Source organism: Chroicocephalus ridibundus, chromosome 5 (assembly GCF_963924245.1).
Source record: "Chroicocephalus ridibundus chromosome 5, bChrRid1.1, whole genome shotgun sequence".
In the NCBI taxonomy this organism is placed as follows: Eukaryota; Metazoa; Chordata; class Aves; order Charadriiformes; family Laridae; genus Chroicocephalus; species Chroicocephalus ridibundus.
The window spans coordinates 75,605,261-75,623,227 of NC_086288.1; the positions used below are offsets into that span (position 1 = coordinate 75,605,261).

Below are 17,967 nucleotides of genomic sequence, written 5' to 3' on the forward strand. Positions count from 1 at the left end.
CAGCAATTCTATGATTCTATGATTCTACATGATTGTTATAACCGCAAGGATGCTTCAGCACAGTGTGACACGCACCCATATAAAATTATTTTGATGTTTCACCAGTGTAATATCCTATTAAAGATACAAATTGGCGTTCTGTAAGTGTAACACATCCCTGAGGTGTTTCAGGAATTACGACTGAATTTCATTTTTCATTTAGCCAGCTACCTGCTGTACATTTATTAACAAAATGGAACTTGGGTAGATCCGCAGTGAACTGTGTTCACCCTTCAGGCAAACAAGCCCCTCAAAGCTCAGGAGTTTTAGCACACAAGCTGTCAGCTCGTCTTGCAAGTTTGCCTCTTTCTGCAAATCTAAAAGCACGCAACAGGCTGACGTGGAAGGGATTGCCTAGAGGAAACGTGAATATTTCAACAGCGAACCACTGGGAAAATTCCACAGTTGAAAAGAAAGGCATCAAAAAATCTTTTCAGATGTGTCTTGAAAGGAGATCACTAATCATGAGATTTAAATTATTTTTAGAAGAGGAATTGTGAATGAAGGTGATGTACAGACTAGTGGCTGGGCCGAAAACATTGCTAATGAGAAGTGAGGGGAGAAGATGTGCTGAATGCAAAGGGCAGGGGCTGCAAACAGTGATCCAAATCACCAGAGAGACTGAGTTGGAGGAAAAACTGCAATTAAGGAAAGCACTTCCCAGCTGCCCAACTCACCAAATTCTAGAGCAGGACTTTGTAAAAAATGCTCAGAGACACCAAGAATCTATTTTTCATAGTTGCTGGAAGAAAAGAGTAGAGATTCAGTTAGCACTAAGTGATTACAGTGTCAGAACAAGATGCACTGTAATTTTCAATTACAGAAGCCTACTCATTCTGGGAGTTGAGTATTCTGATGCGCAACTCATTTGGGCATTAAAGTCATATTCTTAAGGAATATTAAATGAACGTTGTGTGACCTGGTCAGGGCTGACTAGATTTAAACATTAGTCTTTCTATATAGCAGCAAATCTGCATCTGCTGGCTGCAATCATCAGAAAAAAGGATCAGGAAGTTATGGAAAGAGTTAGGTACCTGATTCCAGTCAGACCAGAACTTGTCCTAATAACTGGTACCCTCAGGATGAGCCATTTCTGACCTGAAGAGCTCATGAGCGAACTACAAAAGCAGCATCAGTTGATGTAGGAGGACAGGTAGAATGTATTAGTGGACAGCAGTTTGAGAAAGATTCTACTGAAGTTGCATCACACACATTAGATGAGGAGGAGAAGACTTCACTGAGAAGACTTCAAGCATAGAAAGAACAGCTAGGGCAGGCAGTGGCTGAAATCAGTAGGAGAGGAAGACTGTGATCTGCTTGAACCCGTAGGTATTCGGAGTGAGAAGATGATGACAGGATGGTGTGTGTGTGTGTGTAAATTTATTCATTTATTCACAGAAAGGAAGGTGTGAAGATTCCTGATAAGAATGAAATAAGTCATCTTACCTCACCTTGCCTACTTAGAACTTGATCGCTAATAAATGATCTAGTTTAATTCCAAAAAACCATCCCCCCCCCAACAAACTCCAAAATGGAACCTTCCAATCACAGGTTCTACAACCTACACACGTGCTTTTTGATGTTTACTCATCAAAGTGATTTTTTTTTTTTTTACCTGACTAACTAAGTCTCCTCCCCCAAATGCCCCCTTGCAAGAGTTGACTGGGCCTCATCAAGCCGCAGAACTTTCAGGTGCAGAAATAATCCAGGACTTCCTTCAAAACCCTTCTAGCTTGCTCAGGAATGCAGAACAATAAATCATTCAAGCTAAAGGCATTTACAGCTTTAAAAGAAAAGAAAGAGGAGATTCCAGAGCAGTATTTTTAAATGCCTCGCCACGATTTCTCGGTGTACTTAAGGAGATCAAAACGACTTGCTCAAAAAGACTTCTCAGAAGCTGAGGAGTGAATGAGAGACTAGTGTTGGAACACACACAGGGGTAAGATTAATGTTTTCTTTCTTCCTCTTTGTTGTTACTGCTGTTGTTACCTCTCATAGTAGCCATGGAGGAAAAAAAAATGCACTTAAAGCTCCACAAGTACCTTAAAATTGAATGATCACCATAGCGGCTAAAAACGCTGATATTATTGTATTCCCAGGTGGTAGTAATGAAAAGATCAGAGATGCAGGTTTCCCGGAACTGGCAGATGAGATCTAAGACACCGAAATCTGTGTGCTTCATTGCCTTTTGGTGATTTTGATGTTAACATATTTTGCTAAACTTACTTTTACGCAGGAAACAGAAGTAGGGACGTTGCAGTTGATTTTTCTTCCTCAAATTCTATGTCGATGTGTTATCCATTCAGGAATATAGTAGATGCCGTATTACGTAGGTTTTGCAAGTAAATCATACCAGTATAGCAGACAAACTGCAGGAGGTATGCCATGTTTCCTCACAAATCATCAGCTTGGCAGAATTACTGCATAAGCCAAAAGCCATTTTTTTTGAATTGCTGTAGTTTGTATCCTGCTGTGTAAGCAATCTGCTTCCTTAAAGTTATAATAACTTCCTTTATAAAAGCCATTGTCTTCAAAGCGTTTGTTTCATCTAGACTGTAATTTTCAGGTTGTGGATAACAAAACAATTTTCCTGGTATTTTCTTACAGCTATAATTAGCTACAGTGAAATCTAAGTGAATTACACGTTCAGCTGCCATCCGCTATCTAGGTCTGTTGCTCAAATCCCAGTGATCTCATTCCCCAGCCCATTTTATACATGTACAGGTACCTTAATAATTGCTTCCAATGATTCCGTTCCATTTAGGAAGGTCTACTTTGCAGCGTTTGTTTTATGTTTGATCTGATAAATTCTGTACTTGTACCATTTCCATGTTTTCTGTGCATCTCGCATTTCTGATTACGCTTTCAATAGTCAAACTACAAAAGCTGCTATTTAACTACAGATTTAATCTCAGCAACTACTTCAACTTAAGTGAATCATTATGCTTTGCGTTTCAGTTGTGTAAGCAGTTAGAGCCGGGCAGTGTAGTTAAGCACTCACTTAAATGAGCTGTGCTTTTGGGTAGGCTTTAACCTATGATACTCCGTCACAGTATGCCTTAGCTGACTGGACAATATATTACTAACTTGATAATATCGGTTTGCGCTACGGTATTACTAATACTGCTGCTTTCTACTCGGACGTAACATGCCACCTACCTTCTTAATGCTGCTTTGTGTTTTGCTGCAGCTCCTACGTTACAAGCTCAGTTCCTCCAGAAGTTCTACAGCATTTGAAAATGCCTTTGCAATAGTTTTTAGATCTGAAGAAGCAGCTGGAAAAAACTCATGGGGCAGAAGTATCAAGATATTCCAGAAACTGGTGATGGTGGCAACAGGAGAAGGAATTCAAATCACTGCTTTGTATTCTGCAATGGTTGACTTGTTCTGCAACAAATGTTAACACCCCTGAGGTGGAGTGAGAGCCACTGCTAGACTATAAAATACTTAGAATTCTGGTTTGAAGTATCTAGAGGCATAAAAAACAGCAGAAAAATGGGAAATCCAAGGGCTTTATAGCATTGAAGTATCTTCTAGAACTTGTGTCAGTCAAATGAATAGGACGTGGCTTTCTTGTTTTATATGTGGAAAATAAGCAGTGACATTGGCATGCTCTTTTAGTACAATATCTTCCATCATAGAAGACTACAGGTCTGACAAGAAAGGAAAATAGTGAGTTTTCTACTCTGGTGATTCATCATATAATTTTAGGCCTGCAACTAGAACAGAAACCACCACATCCTCAAATGTGACTCTTTCACCCTTCCCGACTAATTGAAACCTTCTGCATCTATAAATAAATCATAAAAATCTCCTGTCCATATTATGAGATCCTGAAGGCTTCCAAAACTAATTGGCCCTCTGTTGGGAAACATATAAAAACAAGAATGCTAAGTTTTTCCAGCAATATTTTGGTAAGCCTGTAAGTTGGCTTTGAGAGGTGGTGTAATCTCCTATTATGCATTACTCGGGAGATTTGCAAGCAGAAACTAGATGGCTTAGAAGGGATATTATTTGACTGGAGAAAATGATATGGGAATACTGCCGAATTGGAGATTCAATTATACAAAGAAGGGGGTGAAGGAGAAAAAAAAAGAAGGTAAAAGGCAACTGGAATAAAATATTCTATTTGGGAAAAATTGAACAAAAGACTCAAACCGTTTAATCTTAAACTTTCTGGGAAAATACCCAGATTTTTTGATTTTTTTTTTTTTTTTTTTTTAATTTTTTTGGCAAGAATGATCTCTGGCTTTCCCAAACTAAGAGTGATTCTAGTCATTAGAAGTTAAAACTAGTATTCTTACTCTAAAGAATAGGAAATTGTAAATGTCACTGTTGGTAGTAGAGATGTTTACAGCAGGTATGTTGCTATTACTTCAATTGAAATTAAAGCCAGACTCATAATTAAAAATCCAACTATAAGTCTCCCTGGAAACTTGTCCCAGATTTTCTTACCCTTTAGGTCACGTAGCATCAGGTAATACCACAGTATTGCTTAAAAAAGGACAGATTATTCCAATTGTTGCTCTCACACGTTTCTTTCTGTGTTAAACACAAACTTCAGGATCTTTATTGAGGATTAGGTTTTCATACTGTTGAGGGTAGATTTAAAAAGGATCGTGCTCAAGGAAATGCAGTCTTCAAATAGTCTCAGTACTTGTACAGTGAAAGCGTAGGTAGCTCCTCTGTGTATCCATCCCACTTCTGAGGTAGGGAGAAAGGAATAGAGGATGTGCCTGGTTTATCTTCCTCCGCTCTTGAGATGGGCTTTATATTTTATGGATTTGGTATTGTGCTGGTGCTAAGCACAGCTCAGCACTACTAGGCGTTCCCATATAGTCTTGCTCGAAAATATTTATTTTTGGTCAGGATGGAAATTCGAACTAACTCTTCAGAGCTACGTAGTGATTAGTGACAATATGGAAAAATCCTCAGGTCTGCAGGTCCTGATTCTCATGGGGGACTTCATAAAGCAACACAACGGTGCACAAGCAATCTGGGAGATTTTTGAAGTGTATTGTGAGTCCTAATGCAACTACTGGGTATGCCAACTAGGAGTAGTGTTCTACTGAACCAATTGCTTACAAATAAGGAAGAAGCTTTGAGAGCTAGGACGTATTCAGATTGTACATCTCTTGAAGAATGAGACTGGTACAATCCCCCAGGCAGGAAGAAGTGTGGGCATTCTGCTGCAGAATGTGGCCTATATCTATGCCAAGAAGCAATGATGAACCACCCAGTGAACCACTGATAGAAGAGGGTCAAGTTAGGGACCATTTGTACAGAATACAACGATGTCTATAGATACATGCTGTTGGGACCTGACAGGATGCTTCCAAGGGTGCTAATAGGATTGGATGTTGTCACTGCAAAGCCACTCATTTGGGAATGATATGGAGGTCAGGGAAAATTCCACATAAGAGGAAGAGTGACTGGAAAATATCATTGCCATTTACATAAAAGGCAAAAAGGAAGATTCAGGGAACTACACACTAGATGACAAGTTAACTAGTTCATGTTTTCTTGTTTTCTGTCTGCTAAAAGGAAGCAGAACAGAAGCAACAATTCTCATTTATTGGATAGTACAGGATACTTAAGAGCAAATATTTTTGTGCAAAAATAGCTGTGATGGAGGCAGGCTGAAACGTTGACTCTGCTAGTTGAAGACCTACTGGAACTAAAGAACAGGCAGCAACAAAGAAGAATTTTCCTAGGTGTATTCATATTAGACAATTGCAACCCATTCTATTAACTTTTAGCTTTGGTTATTTTATCCATAATTTTTAGAGAGTCTCTGATCTATGGCCACAGAAAGGAGCTTTTACAGCCAAAATGTATTTAAATTGAAATAATTATGTTAGCATAGTTACAATATCTCTTAGAGTGACAAACTGACAGAAATGTTCCTCTCTTCGCATAGGTTCGTGAAAAGATGATGATGGTGGTCCAATAAGATTTGTCTTTTTTTTTCCTCAGATCAAACAGCTCTGCTAGCAAAATTTTGTAATGAGAATCCAGACTTCATCATATAGAAGCACATGCTACAGATATTACAGAAACAAAATGCGACTGAGCTGTAAATCTGTTTTGAACAGTTCATTTACTTCTGTTGGGTTTTTAAAATATTTGGTCAAGGAATCCCTGTGATATTCATATCATTGGAAAGGAAAATATTTGGCTGGAACAACTCCCCTGAACCAGTACCAAACCTGCAAGCAACTTTCTGGTATGAATTTATTCCTTTCGGTATCTATGTGCAGAAAATACACTGAAGTAGTTATAAATGATTGCAGCATTCACAGCAGCTTGTATGCTTATGTGGAGGACATAAGAATGCAAGAGGTTATAATATTTTGTACAGCAAAGTTTTACGAGTTGAGATTAGTTGTTTCAAATTTGTAATTTAAAGATGAAAATGAGCTAATTTATTTAATTTTACCCTTGAGACTAATTTCATTTCCAGTGGTATATTACGGTATGAGTATTACGAAATTTTACTTCTGTGTTGAATAATATGTCATATTAGAAAAGGAACCAATTTTATAGTCCTCCGTTTAGTAATTTCTTACATTTTAGTTTCAGGGACGTTTCAAATTTTCATTCTGAATGAGAATGAATAGATAGTCTAAAATAACGGGATTCTGTTTCTTAACAGGCCTATTAAGTATTTTGTTAATATTTCCTTGTGGAAAGTAGTAGGGTACCACATAGATTCAACAACAGAAACATGTATTAATGTTTTATAAATAGTATACATGGTAATAAATGTTACTGATTTCCTCTGAAGATCTGGGCAATTATAAACATTTAAGAGACATAAGTGGGTCTTTTAAAATCTATTGATGTAGCATTTTTGTAGAAAATAAAATAGCTTTTTATTTTCAGAGTTTGCATGGCAGCATCGCTCAGTAACAGTTAAGCTAATCGGTAATTGGTCAGGTACCAAAACCAGACTGTATTTTAGAATACATCCTCTGTTTGTAGTTTTTACTGCGAAAGAAAATACCCTGTCAGTAAATCACATCGTACTGACAGATCAGTTTTCCACTTGATTGGTCTTATATTTAATGTATAGCCTGTGACAATGTATTTATACAGGTGCATAAATTGAACAATTTCATAGGTAAAGATTTAAAAGACACTTGCCGCTCTTGTGAGTTATGGAATGCTTAAATGCAATCTTTTGTACTCATCATTTTCAGTTCAACAGCAGTTTTAAAGAAAGTCTAACTAAATGTGTGAAGGTCTCCTCCAGCCCAAACCATTCTATGATTCTATGACACGGAAGAACGCAGAAGAATGAAAGATCCTTTTTAGCGATCCCTGTTGGCCAAACGTGAACCTGCCTGAGTCCTGTACGTACTCTTCCCAGTCTGCTCTGCTGAGAGGAGGCCTCACAGTAATAGAAGAGTAAACACACATTTCTCTCTATCCATCTGTGTGGGCATCCTCAAATTTAAACTTTGATTGTGGTTGATACTGTCTCCTTTTTAAAAAAAGTCACAGTATTAAAATACATCACAGAATCAGAGAATAATTCTTGCTGGAGGATCAGGCCACGTTTCCCAGGGCAGTACCCAGTTGGGTATTAAAAACCTTTGAGGATGGAGACTGCACAATCTCCCTGGGTGAACTGCCCACTGCCTGACTGTACTTGGGCTGAAAAGTTTTTCCTTATGACCAGTCTGATCTTCTCTTTTTCCAGTTGATGACTGTTGTCTTGTCCTCCTCCCACTCAGTGCTTTCAAGAGCATGGCTCCATCTTCTCAGTTGGATGATTCTAGAGGGGCTGTTGTTAGGTCCCCCTGAAGCCATCTCTCCTCCAGACTCAACAAGCCCTGGTCCCTCTGCTTCTCCTTGCAAGGCAAAAGATCAAGCTGCAATCATCCTGGCAGCCTTCACCTGAACCCCTGCTTTTGTTGTGGTGAGTGGCACAAAACTGGACGCAATACTCCAGATGTGGTCTAGCGAGTGCAAAGCAGAGGATAACTATACTTGCCCTTGACTGCTCCATTTCTTGTACTTGGCTTGTTGAACACTCCCTCTGATCAGCTGGCTATTTTAAGTCATATCCCTGGAGTCTTAGCCTTTCCAAGGCCTGGTAAATAAAGCTGAAGTATGTGATGTGGAGAACTTCATTCACAATACTTCTTCTAGGCCTATACAGATCTGAGGTGGAGAAACTAAGACCTAGATTGATCAAAGTGCCTTAGCATGTGGTTTACTTTTTACTTTATTGAATAGTTTTTGAGATGCTCGGTATTCTGGAGTTTTGGATACTTGGTGTTTTGGAGGCCTCTCTGACATTACGCTGCCACACAGAGTTCCATGGTAAAAAACCATGTAAGCCAGACTCTCTGGAGGCTGAAGCTGGCACGGGAACCACGCGACCCTTTGCTCTCTTTTATCTGAGCAAGGATCTCCCCACAATAATATGTGCGATTGTTGCTTAAGGATGACCAGTTTATTCTGGTTGATGACTACATACTGATTGGGCAACTAAAAAGATTTTAAGGTAATGGGGTGGCAGTACACCTAGTGATTATAATTTGAAATAAAATTGTGCTACTAATTTATATTTTGTGTGTTTAAAAGTGCTTGTGAAGTAATAAAGAGAGTACCAGGGCATCCTCTACGTGTTCTTTTGGTTCCCGAGCGCTGAAGTAGTTCCGTGATTACAACCATTTCTTAATGATACACAGCAGCACAGTACATTAAAGAGATTTTATTGACTTCAATTATAGATAAACTAATCAGCAGATAATGACAGAAAGGAAAGGGAATGTAGCCAAACACTAAACTTGAAACATACATACTGCAAATCAATAATGTTTCAAACTAAACACTTACAGACCAATCATTCGATGTTTAATAAAACAGACACATCTTAAAATTAATTCACTCTGAAAATATACAAAATAAATTAATACAGCTAAATTGTTATGTCATTTACAGTTCCCAGTTGATAACAGTACTGTTTGTGTACAAGGATCTTTATAGTGTGTACAAAATGTAATTTAAATTCAGTAAATATTGTACAATTCAAGTACATAGCAACTCTGCCCTCCTCCCCCAGAATATGCCAGGCAAAAAAAGAAATATCTTTATCATTTCCCTTTTGTTGCAGTTAAATAATACACAATGCTTACAGTATTACTTCTAAATTATGAATAACTAACTCTTTGTCAACACATGAATGTTGAATCTGAAACACTTCAGAAGGCTGATTTATTTTTTTTTCCTTTCTGCACTTTAAGATTTCCTTTTCACTTCAGCATCCCTGTAAGTGTTTATATGGCGTGCAAGCAACTTCTTTCAAGTCTGGAGCTTGGAGACAGCAGAAAGAGCAACCTGACTGTGTTGTGCTATTTAGATATACCCAAAAATATCCAGGGCATAGTGGCTTGTCTCTCTTATGCCGTCAGACTTCTTGGCTGGTCTTTAGCAGCTGCAAAGTGTCTTCATTTTGTGATCTCCTTCCTGCAAGCCCCTCAGAGCCTGCCTCCTTTAAGCGAGTTCCAGTCCTTTTCTGGAAATAGCAATTTCCGTTCCTCGTGCCAGCTGCCATTAGAGTAAAACAGCGGCCCAGAAGACATCGCCGTGTGCTTGCGGTGCCTTAGATCCTATGGGAAATACACAGTTTTTAGATGTAGAGCCTATCCTTCAGAACTGCTAATCTCAGTCAATCAGTCAATCACTCAGTCTCAGATTCAAGGATTCTAAATTTCCAGGCCAAACGATTTAATTTGAAGTTATTGTTATTTTCCTACATTTCTCTTTCTAGGAACTTTGGCCACGTTCTCGAGTATATCTCAGCAACTCTGAGAGCTGGAAACCTGCGCTGAAAACCGACTGTTAAATACTCCTTTTGAAACACCATTCAGGGTGTTTCCGTAATGGGTGTATTGCAAATGGGTATTGTGAGACTCAGGATAAAAACCACAAAGAGACAGTGCCACTTGAACCTGCAACTTCCATTTGTCAGACCATTATGTCTGAACAATTGGTTTAGGTTTTTTCTGTCCTGTTTGTTTTATTTAAAAAAAAAAAAAAAAAAAGAAAAGAAAAAAGTTTTTTCAGGTAAAATTATATGGGGAATTACTACTTAATCCTGCCCGATAAAACCTGGTTTTAAAGAAAGACCTTAAAAATGCAGGGAAAAGAGAAACAAAAACCAGAGGAATATTGGCATTCGGGCCCATCTCTCCTTCCCTCTCTCTCTTTGTTTCTCTCTTCCCCTCTCCCATTTCACCAGTTGATTATCTTCTTTCAAAATAGCAGAGGATGCAGCAGACATTTACAAGAGTTCTGTTCTTCAGCCTACTTACATAGTTTAACAGCAGGAACTCATAGTTGGCAAAAAGAGCAGTAGTTTATTATGGAATAATCTCTGGTAGTCTAGTATAGTTAATAGTTAGAGAACTGTATTTGTTTATTATTGTGGGACTTCAAGAGAAAATCGATTTTTAAAGGCATTTTTTTTTAAAAAAGTAGCCATCTGTGCCTGAGCACCCTCCCCGCTTATAAAACGTAGCAGCTTATTTCGTTGGATGCTTGAAATTCTTCTATATTTTATAGAATTCATTGCTTGGCATGTTCCTCTCAGTACAGTTTGAAAAGTATACCTTTAATACAATATAAATCGTTATGGCATTTGATTAATTTCAGATTAAAAGACATGGGGACCGAAGGCTGATGTTTCTTACTATCATGAAAAATCCCCCTCATTAAAAGGGTCCTTGAGTGAAAAGTGAGGGTAGATTTAGATTGTGTATCAGGAAGAAATTCTTTACCCTGAGGGTGGTGAGGCACTGGAACAGGCTGCCCAGGGAAGTTGTCAATGCCCCATCCCTGGAGGGGTTCAAGGCCGGGCTGGACAGGGCTTTGAGCAGCCTGGTCTGGTGGGAGGTGTCCCTGCCATGGTTGGAACTGGATGACCTTTAATGTCCCTTCCAACCCGAACCATTCTATGGTTCTGTGAAAACCCCAACATCACAAGACGTTCAGCAGCAGAAAGGCTTGAATCTTAGTGCGAGGTGGACTTTCAACTTTGCAGTTAGACTCTAATTTCACAGGGCCAGAACTGTTGCGGTTTTGCCACAAGAGGTTTGCGTTCCTGGAGGCTTGTACTGCAGCTCATGCCACGCACCGCCGGCGCTCCAAAGGTTCCGTATGTTCTGCGTCTGCTCACAATGCACAGCACCGAGAAAGTCGAGCGCTAAGGGCTTTAATGTAGCCGTACATTGTTACCCGCTTGTATTGCCTTTGATAATCCTGTGACAGTACATCCCGCATTAAAACACAGTTCCTTTCGTTTTCACGCCTGAGTAGATGCACTGACTCACTCGCTGAACGGTGCCATCAGATCACGTTCTCCCAGTTGTCAATACCTGACTCTGTGCTGTTTCTGTCTGGTGAAGAAAAACATCTTTTTGAAAACCACTGTGTCCTGTAGTAGAATAACATATGATAAAAATACCGAATTCTTTTTTTTTTTTTAGCTTTGCTAGGCCAATTGGAGTGAGAATGACACTGATCTCTAAAATTAGAGCTGTAGATATAATTTGGCAGGGAAGCATTTTGCTGCTGCAGGATGTATTTAATTTCAAGATGCATTTCCATGTCACCAGAAAATTGTGACTGCGTATTGTTTTGGCAAATTGAATCAATCCAATGGGTGGAAGAAGATAAAATAATTTCTTTACCAATATTGAGAAAACATAGTGTAAAGAGCACAAAAGAATATGGAGGAGGAGGAGTAGTAGTCAAGAAATAGAGTTGGATCCTTTGTTGCTGGAAATAAAATTACTTCATGGATTTGGGTGAGGTCTGTCTGATTACTTCAGCAGTGGAACCTGCTCTTGAATGGAGATTGTTGTTTAATTTCCTGGCATCGTACAGAATAATCACCTAGGGAATCTCAAAGTGTCTCTATCAAAAACATTGGAATTAGCAAAGAGGAAAAAGTTTGCATATTCTAGTTTATCACCCTGCCAGTATGGATTTTGTCTCCATGGTATGGCTTCTACAGCTTTGTCCAGCTGTATTGGACACTGTACTGTATTTCATGTGTCATTGGCTTTTGAAACTTGAAAACTATGCCAGACAAAAAGTTACGAATTATTGGCAATAGGGTTCCTTCCTAGCAGTAAGTATGTATATGGAGAGAACCATTTACATCGCTAGCTTTTTTTGTGCTGCCTTTTTGCTTTTTCTGAAGTATTGACAAGCAGTTTCCTTCTCATTTTACTCTCTTCAGACAAAGCCAGATTTAGGTTTTTTTGAATAATTGGAAATTTGAACAGAATAGTAAGAGGTAGTGGTAACTCAGCTCATAAGTTGTCCTTTCTGAGGCGAAGGTGCGTTATCTGCCTTATGCCTAAACCAACCATGTACAGAAAAAGGTGACCCCAAATCCTGTTGCTGTCACCTCCTCGTTAAGTATTCCATTTGTACATTGTATGTCCTTCTGCACTAAATCGCGGTTGCAGGTTTTTTGTACCTCTGGATCTAACTTAGGATTTGCCCCTCAATCTTTATTCCGAGGTCAACAGCAAGCTATAATCAATTGCTCATTAATCATTCTTGACATGTATTCAGCTAATGAGCAAAGCAAAGCTGGTAGATAGAGTCTTCTAGGTAATCTTTGGGCAAGTTATAGCTTTAACTTCTTACCTTTATACGTGTCTCTGTTTCATCATTATGATGTCTATATCAACACATAACCTTGAATGTATGGTGCATTTTTCTCCTAGAGACATGGATGGGCACAACCCAACAAAAGCACGTCTGAATGTTTTAAATACCGTGATCAGCTGTGACAAACTTTGAACTTACACATGAAATTATTCATGTCCATTGGCACTTTGGAATGGAGAACCTGTCTTCGTTTCATTTCCCTTTTCAAAGAACATTAAGTTTGTTTGTCCTTGTTTCTTCCTTCCTCGCTATTCCTTTGTTCGATGTTTTACTTGTGCTGAATCAGCGCTCGTAAGACACAGTATCAGTTCCCCTTTGAAGATGGAAATTCTGCAGGTTACAAGGCATGCGAAGTAGTTGAAAAGCCACAGAGATCTCTGAGAACAGTCACCGTGTCCCCAAGGACGCGATGCTGTCTGCTCTCCCTCGTGCCTGTCAGCACGGCTCAGTGACCGTGAACAAAACTATCCGGTGTACCACAGGATGCCTTTTGGAGTGCCTCCAGAAGGGGGGTTCCACTGCATGAGTAGCTTGGCTCACAGTTACATGGGTTCCTTGCTCCTTTCCAGACGGGAGGGTGAATACAACACACTCCGATCCTGGCTGTGCCCCTGTTTCGCACAGTTGTCTGACATACTTTTGCTGGAACAAGAGAATAATCGCTTTGCTCGCACTGATAGATTCCTTACACCTTAATATATTTGTGTGTTTACAAAAGAGTCAGCATCATGCGATAATGTAATCAAAGTGCTCTTAATGCTCTTCTTATCTTTATGGAAGTTGTGAAACAAGAAAATACCTAAAAACTTCCTCTGGGATGTCTTGCTTACTGATCCTTGAGTTTATACACATTGCTGCTTATCAGCATCCTTTGTTTGCAGTCCGTTTGAAATCTCACTTCACATGGCAGTGCTGACCGAGCTAATGTTGTGAGATTTTGCTCAGAGACTTTTTTGTAAGCCTACTTAAGATCTTTAAAGTTTGGCTACTGTGTCCCCTCCAGCTATTACATTTTTATTTGTAACATCAAAAAGCAGTCACGTTTCTCTGTCATGACTATTTGTTTTTAAACCTTTACTTCCTCAGTTTTAAGATTTTGCGGTTCTCCAGATGTTTGCCTATTTTTAACTCACAGTGCTGGTTCTGTTTTTTAATAGGGATACAAAGTAAACCGGAATTATTCAAGATTGCAGCATACCAACTCCAAGTTGTTGCTCCTCTTTCCTCCTCTTCCTACCCCAGGTCTCCAGCTACAATTACTCTTCAAAATATATTGGCGGGAGTTGTGTAAGTTGGTTAATTAGCTTCCTTGAACCTCAAATACCTGTCAGCTAGTACCCATGATTTGCTGATAGCTTTTGTTTCCTTCCCTGTTCTACCTGTGGTACCGACTTCTTAACCTGTTAACAACTCTCTTTACACCTCTCTTGATTTAAGCTATTATTTTTTCCTATGATCTCCGGCTTTGACAACTTCCCTATAATATTATTATCAGCAGCAACGCTTTCCTGTGTTATTTATTACGTTGTCCTTTTCCCTCTTCCTAAACCTCTGACTGTTCCTGGTGCTTTCAAATGGGTCAAACACAATTTCTAAATTCTTTAAGATTTTAAAATTAGTATAGTAGCTACCTCTGTCTGGCAGGAAAGCACTCTCAGAGCACCTTCACAGATCCTTCTGGTATGTAAAAGATGGTTTACACTTTTGGGATATAAAATAACTTGCCTATAGTCTTAACAAACTGGGCTCCTCTTGATCCAGAACCATATCTCATAGCTCAGCTATGTCTCTGGTCTCCAGGGAGTCTGACCAAGACTCAGTTAAACTAAATCTTACTTCAGGCCTCTTACCTATCTTCATCTTCCTTTAAAGGTAGTGCTACAACTGTCCACGTTGTCCTCTTTTTAATCTGACCAGTGAGCAGTGTAAACTATCTTCCCTCCACTAACCTTAGGTGTCCCTGCTTTGCTGTCCCCAGTTGTGCACTGATGCTCATGTTTACAATCGTTTTCTTTCTGCCTTTAGTTTCTAATTTTATGGTGCTTCCAACATAACAAGGTGATGTTTAGCATCAGCTTTGGCTCCTGCCTGTTCTCTCACAGACACTGGCCCAGGTTGCCCAGAGAAGCTGTGGCTGCCCCATCCCTGGAGGGGTTCAAGGCCAGGCTGGATGGGGGTTGGAGCGACCTGGTCTGGTGGGAGGTGTCCCTGCCCAGGGCAGGGGGGTTGGAACTGGGTGGTATTTAAGGTCCCTTCCAACCCAAACCATCCTATGATTCTATGATATTGTCATATGCAGTGGTAGAACAATAGTTTCACCCACTTGTAGACAACTCTTATTTCAACACCCATAGTATCTGGGAAAATACAGATGTCGTGTGACTTACGTGACTAAGTTGGGTACTAGTCTATATGTTGGTAACTGAAATCAAGATGATCTCATTATCAGAGGAAGAAGGCGTGGGGCGTGATGCTCTGTGATTTCTGTCTTGATCTGAGTATTTCCATTACATCCTGTATAGCTTGTGTCATAGCGTTCCATAAGCATTGGAATAATGAACATGTAGAATACACATAAGTACACATGAAAATAATTTTTAAAAAGGAAAAAAATAAGTGAAAAAATTGTTCTTTCAAAGGCAGGAAATCATTTGACAAAGCTATAACTAACCTTAAAAATCATTAGGCCTAAAAAAATAGTGACCTGAGAGAGCTCAGTATAATCATCAGCAAATTTACTCCTAGCATTTTGAAGACAGTATTTCATTACTGAAGCTTTCAGCTTTCATTGTTTGTAGAGATATTTTCCATAGAAGTGAATATTTGATCTCAACCGACAGTGAAGACATAGAAAAAATAATTCTTAGCACCACGATGTTAAGATTATTCTGCATAATGCTACATTCATTATCTCCATAATTACTGCAACATATTGAAACGGCCTGATGCTTTGCAAGGAGCAAAATCGAAGGCAGGAGTCTGGTCTCTGAAAGGCAGAGGGGAAGATTGCTTCAAAGGCTAGTTACAAACATGATCTGAAGCTCAGATTCTCATGGATGCTTCACTGACTGCTTAGTTGGGTTTTTTTTTGGGGGGTGTGGGGAGGCAGTAGATGGTTTTCAATAACTACATGCTTTCCAGAGGTCTTCACTAAGGATTAAATTTTTGTCCCTTGCAGCCTCTCCTTGTGCTCCTGAGGAGACACGGTTATGCTCTGCCCTATGGAGATCCATTTATTGGTCTCGTGCAAGCCATTTATGGGAGTCATTGCCGTAAGCAGGAGGAAAATGTTGATTCTCATCCTCTGTGTGCTGGTTTTAACCCGATTGTATCCAAAGTCAGAATCAGACTCTTTGTCTCTTCCTCTGAATAAAGAAAAAAGATCCCACTGGAGACATTCAGTATTAATGGTTTATTGCATAGCAATAAATACTTACTAAGGACTTATTTATTTACTATTAATACACACATCTCCTCGTGAGCAATCTCTTTAGTTACTTAAACCAGAATATATGTGATTCAGTGTCGGCTCTTAGTAAACAAGTTGTAACAAGCCACTAAATCCTGGGGCATATTAATTTGCTTTATTTCATTTACCTAAATCAGATAATGATAAATCTATATTTAAAATTAGAATTGCAAGGGAGAAGATAAGGCTATTAAAAAAACCAAAACCCAGCAGTTTTGGAATGACTGGGGCCTTGATTAAAGACCTAAAAACACAGCATGTCTTTTATTTAAGAGGGAAAGTTCAAAATATCATTTTCATAGCTGTTTGTGCTATATCTATCACCAATAAAGTGAATAATCAGAATAATGTGAATCTTCCGGCCTAGAATGTTACTTAGGGAAATCAAAGGATTTAGATGGAGGAGAGGAGACAAATTATTTGTTTTTTCTTTAATCCTTTTAAGTTTGTCAGGATTAATATTATAAGATCTTGGATAAAAGTAAAGCTATAGCAGTGGGGTCTGATGATCTGGTTTTCATTCATTAAGAGGGTTTCCCTAACTTCAGCTGTAAAACAAATTTAGGCATTGTGTCTGCGCTGTTGGCGTCTAAGCCCTCCAGCTCAAAAACTGCTGTGAACAGTAATGAAGACCAGCAGATACGGAGCAATGATGTACCCTGATTGCAATCAGAATCATGAATTAGGAATTGATGTACTGCAGAATATAAAAGTAGGTATTCAGTACTAAATCAGATGAGAGGAAGTTTATGATGACAGTAATGATTAGCTTGATTTTCCCCCCTGACTCTTACACAATAAATCACTGTATTTTAGCAGCCAGATATATTTTCAAATGCGTACCTCGTATTTGGCTGAATTTAGGATAGTGAGGAAACTTGCATTGTTTTTAGTGTTTTTTCTGTATGTTTATGTGTTTGAAATCTTTCCACCTTTGGATAAAGATTAACCAAGTGAAAGAGAAATCTGAGGTTGCTTGTGAAAAGAAAGGAGAAAAGCTTCTGAGTAATTTGGATATTTATAGTTATAAGGCATTAACATCATACCCTGACATTTCCAAACTGGAAAGTGTTATTGACTTAGAATGGGAGATATAGTTAGCAAGAACTCCTGAAAATCACACGTTTGTTCAGAAAGCTAAATATAGATGGCAAAATTCCTTTCTGATCATTGTCACGTTTTAATCAGCTGGTTTTTTTAAAAAAAAAAAAATCTGCCTACTGGGAGAAAGGAAAATGACTGCAGAAGGGCAAGCCACCACTGTCTGGTCATGCAGACCCCCCCGGTTCACGGGGGGTTCGTACCACCAGCTCCCACCTGCCCGTGCTGCAGCGGGTGACCCTTGTAGTGGCAGAAGTGAGAGTGCACTGACTCTGCAGGCAGTTTGGCATCTGTACTGAGCCAGCTCTCAGTCATTGTTGGTTTAAGTTAATATGCCAGGTGAACTATGATGGCTAAGGACCCGGCAGAAAATAATTTCATATGTCATATAATTTCAGTGCCATATCATCTGGAACTGGGTTAATAAATTCCTGAATTGGGATACACTTTCAGTAACAGAGAATTTGCCCTCAGTGCCTCATAAATGCATCTAGTCAGGGTAGGAGTACTCAAAGAATATGCAAACTCTAAAAGACAGGGTGTACGATCCATATTTTGGATTGAAATCAAGCCTACCTACAGAATCACAGAATGGTTTGGGTTGGAAAGGACCTTAAAGATCACCTAGTTCCACCCCCCTGCCCTGGGCAGGGACACCT

The 17,967-nt window shown here is 39.2% G+C and overlaps 1 long non-coding RNA gene across 1 annotated transcript; it reads left to right on the forward strand.

Moving 5' to 3' along the window:
- The first annotated feature begins 1,748 nt into the window (after positions 1-1,748).
- On the forward strand, positions 1,749-14,025 carry LOC134516324 (uncharacterized). Its single transcript, XR_010071286.1, has 4 exons — positions 1,749-1,978; positions 6,016-6,265; positions 7,745-7,963; positions 13,896-14,025. It is a non-coding gene; the product is annotated as an uncharacterized LOC134516324 (long non-coding RNA).
- Positions 14,026-17,967: the final 3,942 nt, after the last annotated feature.